General features: G+C 49.4%; 1 pseudogene; it reads left to right on the top strand.

The window, feature by feature from the left end:
- Positions 1-2,813: 2,813 nt before the first annotated feature.
- LOC116740177 lies at positions 2,814-4,919 on the top strand (annotated as a pseudogene).
- Positions 4,920-5,266: the final 347 nt, after the last annotated feature.

Raw genomic sequence — 5,266 nt, 5'->3', positions numbered from 1 at the left:
AAATAACTTCTACATAATACAGAATACGCTCTCAAGTCTTCCGCTCCGAGTCAGATGGCATCTCACAATCATGAAATGTAAATTATAGTCATTCATCCACCCATTCATTCTTTTTTGTTAATATTACTGTAAGCATCTATTGTGTGTGAAACTGGAGTGATCATATAATTTTTCATCTAAACCAGAATGAAAGGGGGCACTACTAATAATTCTACCAGTTTAACAGATGAAAACTGGGACCATGCTGAGCAAACCAGGATGTCTCTTCTCCCTGAAAACCCTGTGTCTGAGACATGATCTCATCCCTCAAGGAACTGAGAGAGTCAGGGAGACAGGAGAACAAAGAGGCAAACAGACGGAATAGACACTTGATAAATATTTGCTGAATGGGGGAATGAATAAGGCACAAAAGCTGTGGAATCATACGTACTCGCGTGCGCACACACACACAATTATTTCCAGCCAGGAGAGTGACCAAGGGTGGCCTTGGTGTTCATCTGGGCTAGACTGTTGAATGAACGCAGGAACGCACGACTGGGCAGAGAAGGGAAGAAAGGCTGCCGAGCTGAGCAAGGACACAGAGGGGTGTAAGTATATGACAAGCTTGAGAAATGGTGAGTATAGGGAATGGCAAAGATATAGACTGAAGTCATATTGGAAATACTAGGTTTTGAGCAATGGGAACCCCCTGAAGGTTTGGGGCTGCTGCAGTCACATGACCAATCCTGTATTTTAGAAAGAGGACAGTAACGTATATTCCTTTGTTGCTATTAAGAAACTACCTGAGGAGGGATTTCCCTGGTGGCGCAGTGGTTACGGCTCCATGCTCCCAATACAGAGGGCCCAGATTTGGTCCCTGGCCAGGGAACTAGATCCCACATGCATGTGCAACTAAGAGTTCGCATGCCACAACTAAGGAGCCCGCCTGCCGCAACTAAATAAATAAGTAAATAAATAAAATATTTTTTTAAAATACACATAACATAAAATTTTTTAAAAAAAGAAACTACCTGAGGAATGATCAAACCATGGTACATCCCATTTATATATTTTGTAGCATGTAAGATGAAATAGATCTATGTGTACTGACATGGAAAGAGCTCCAAGACAGAGCAGTTGATATATAAAAAAGCAAAGCCATGGATTTCCGTAGACACATACATGTGTATACACACGCAAAGAAAAAGGTATGGGAGCAATCCCATGAAACTGACAATAGTAATCACCTCTGGGAAAAGAAGCGTGACTGAGGGGATTTAAAATTTATCTGTGTTGCTTGAAATTTTTACACAGTGAGAATTTAATTACATATGTACTTTTAATAAGTTTTTTAAAGCTGCCTGAAACCCTTGGCATCTATTTATGCTGAAGTCTTTCCATCCTGATTAGCATAATCTCTTTCTCCTAATAATTCACAGTTCTCTTTACCTTTTTCTCCCCCCAGCTGGGCCTCCCACCACCAGTTGAAAATTGATAGCTCCTTACAGATACTAATTCATTTTCTCCTCCTCCCTGTGAGGTGACTATGATTTTTTTTCCCCCCATTTGACACAATAGGAAACTAAGGCACAGAGAGGTTAAGTAACTTGCTGAAGGTCACGTAATAAATGGCTGTCCTCTCTCCGCCCCGGGTCGCTGCAGCCTCCACCGCTCTCGGGCCTAGCAGCCTGAAGAAAAAAAAAGAGAAAAGGATTTAAAAAAAAAAAAAACCCAAAACGCTTTAAAATCCACCAGGGACTTCCCTGGTGGTGCAGTGGTTAAGAATCCGCCTGCCAATGAAAGGGACACAGGTTCGAGCCCTGGTCCGGAAGGATCCCACACGCCGCGGAGCAACTAAGCCCGTGCGCCACAACTACTGAGCCTGCGACCCACAACTACTGAAGCCCATGCGCCTAGAGCCCATGCTCCACAACAAGAGAAGCCACCGCAATAAGAAGCCCACGCGCTGCAACTAGAGAAGACTGCGTGCAGCTACGAAGACCCACCACAGCCAAAAATAAATAAATTAAATAAATATATTTTTAAATCTTAAAAGAAAAGAAAGAAAGAAAGAAAAGAGCGAATCCTCCTCGTAGGACCCGCGGGGCAGTCACTTTTGCACGCTTCCGGCCTGCCCGCTGCCGCCGCACCTAGGCGTCCATCGGTCCCCGTCCGTTGGTGCAACGGTGAGCCGCTCGGGCGCCCGTGTTCACGCACCTCCACCTGCCTACCCGCCGCGCAGCGTGGCAGCCCCGCACCTGCCGCCCTCGCCCCCAGCGCGCCGGCCTCCGCACTCCACGTGTCCACGCAGCCCTTCTCCAGCCCGGAGTGTGGGAGGCAGCTGCGCGCTCTGGCTGCCCCGGGCTTGCCGAGTGGGCACCAACAAGTATTTGGTTTCCCTCTTCCCCGGGCTGCTGTAATCTTAAACTGCCGGGAGCCCGAGGCCTATATTTATAGAGAAACGCACGTTCCGGAGGCCGCCGTGGGCACCACTGGGTTGCCTCTGGAAGAATTTTTGTAATTTGGAGGGCAGTCCCCGTTTTAATTTTTTTCATTTTTCGAAATTGGGAGCTTCCAGACCAGGACAGCTGAAACTTACAAACTCCCAGGGAGAGCCATATTGTTTTTGAGAGCCTTTTGTCTGCGGTTTGGGATTCTCGTCCGGGCTGTCTCCGAACTCCTCTCAGGCCCTCCCCTCGGAGCCGACTCCAGCTTCTCTGAGCTTCACGGCCACCTGTGAGCCGCGGCACGGGCCACGGCTCGGAGGTGAGCCCCCTTTGTCCTGTGTGGTCCCTCTAAGAAGTCCTCCTGGCGGGGCTCGGGGTGGTGGGGAGATGAACGCTGCGGCCAGCAGCTACCCCAGGGCCCCCCTGTACGTGGGTGACCTGTACTCGGACGTCACCGAGGCCATGCTGAATGAAAAGTTCAGTCCTGCGGGGCCTGTGCTGTCCATCTGGGTCTGCCGCGGTATGCTCAGCCGCCACTCCCTGGGTTATGCCTACATCAACTTCCAGCAGACAGCTTTCGCGGAGCGGGCCTTGGATACCGTGAACTTTGATGTGATAAAGGGAAAGCCAATCCATATCATGTGGGCTCAGAGGGATCCCTCTTTGAGAAAATTTGGTGTGGGAAATACCTTCATCAAGAACCTGGGCATATAGATAACAAGGCACCGTATGATACTTTTTCTGCTTTCGGAAACATTGTCCTGCAAGGTGGTGTGTGATGAGAACGGCTCTAAGAGTTATGCCTTTGTCCACTTTGAGACCCAGGAGGCTGCCGACAAGGTCATCGAGAGGATGAACGGCATGCTCCTCAATGACCGCGGAGTGTTTGTGGGCAGATTCAAGTATCGAAAAGAGTGGGAAGCTGAGCTTGGAGCCAAAGCCAAGGAATTCACCAATGTTTATATCAAAAACTTTGGGGAAGAGGTGGATGATGAGAGTCTGAAAGAGCTATTCAGCCAGTTTGGTAAGACTCTAAGTGTCAAGGTGATGAGAGATCCTAGTGGGAAATCCAAAGGCTTTGGTTTTGTGAGTTACAAAAAACACGAGGATGCCAATAAGGCCGAGGAAGAGATGAATGGAAAAGAAATCAGTGGGAAAGTCATTCTCGTCGGCCGCGCACAGAAGAAAGTGGAACGGCAGGCCGAGTTAAAGCGAAAATTTGAACAGCTGAAACAGGAGAGAATTAGTCGCTATCAGGGGGTGAATCTCTAAATTAAGAACTCGGATGACACCATTGATGGTGAGAAGTTAAGGGAAAAGTTCTCTCCTTTTGGATCAATCAGCAGTGCTAAGGTGATGCTGGAGGATGGGAGAAGCAAAGGGTTTGCCTTTGTCTGCTTCTCATCCCCTGAAGAGGCAACCAAAGCAGTCACGGAGATGAACGGACGCATCGTGGGCTTCAAGCCACTGTATGTCACCCTGGCCCAGAGAAAGGAAGAGAGAAAGGCTCAGCTGACCAAGCAGTATATGCAGTGGGTGGCCAGGATGAGAGCGCTCCCCGCCAATGCCATCTTAAATCAGTTCCAGCAGCTGGGGGCTACTTTGTGCCAGCAGTTCCACAGGCCCAGTTGGAAGACCTCCGTATTACCTAACCAGTTAGCACAGATGAGGCCTAATCCACGCTGCAGCAAGGTGGGAGACCTCAAGGCTTCCAAGGAATGCCAAGTGCTATACGCCAGTCTGGGCCTCGTCCAGCTCTTCGCCATCTGGCTCCTACTGGTAATGCTCTGGCCTCTCGCGGCCTCCCTACTACCGCTCAGAGAGTCGGGTCTGAGTGCCCAGACCGCTTGGCTATGGACCTTGGTGGGGCTGGTGCCGCCAGCAAGGGCCGACTGACAGCTGCCAGTCTGGAGGTGTTTCCGCAGCTGGGCAGAACCTAGCGTGCTGCTGTTGCTGCCGCTGCTGCTCGGGCTGTTGCACCTTACAAATACGCTCCAGTGTCCGCAGCCCTCACCCTGCCATCCAGCCCCTGCAGGCACCCCAGCCTGCGGTCCATGTGCAGGGCCAGGAGCCGCTGACCGCCTCCATGCTGGCCGCAGCACCCCCTCCCCCCAAGGAGCAGAAGCAGATGCTGGGTGAATGTTTGTTCCTGCTCATCCAGACGATGCACTCAAACCTGGCCGGGAAGATTACGGGGATGCTGCTGGAGATTGACAACTCGGAGCTGCTGCACGTGCTGGAGTCCCCGAGTCTCTCTGCTCCCATGTGGATGAAGCTGTGGCAGTCCTACAGGCTCATCGTGCCAAGAAAGAAGGTGCCCAGAAGGTGGGCGCTGTTGCTGCTGCTACCTCTTAGACAAGGACAAAGCGATTCACAAGCCAAATAAACCCTCATGGAATTCAGCTCAAGCTTTGAAGACTTCCTAGCTTGTCCTATGGACCTCAACACCAAGAACCACAAATTGCGAATTTAGTAGGTCATTTTGTATCAAAAGGTCAATTATGACGTGCCTAGAATTTTTCAATTAAAAGAATATATTCTCTGGGTTCTGATACGGCCTGGACAGTGTTAACTTTGTTTTTCTATTGTCAGTTTTGATTTTTTCCTCCCAAAATTGGTTTTGTTTGATGTACCCAAGTCTTAAGTTTCTCAATAAAGAAAAAAATCTCCATAATAAATAAATAAAAATGGCTGATATAGCAGGATCTGAACCTCCCAAAGGACTGCATACTTAACCATTCCATCTCCCTGCCTCTCTGGAAAGTCAATTTGCTTTTAATATTCTGCATCCCTCTGACTTCTTTTGCTTTCACTGAGCCGATATCTAGCCGTTACAAATG

The sequence above is a fragment of the Phocoena sinus genome, chromosome 1 (assembly GCF_008692025.1).
Source record: "Phocoena sinus isolate mPhoSin1 chromosome 1, mPhoSin1.pri, whole genome shotgun sequence".
Lineage (NCBI taxonomy): Eukaryota > Metazoa > Chordata > Mammalia > Artiodactyla > Phocoenidae > Phocoena > Phocoena sinus.
Note: the sequence above shows the minus strand (reverse complement) of the source record. Positions and strands in the feature narration are given on the sequence as shown.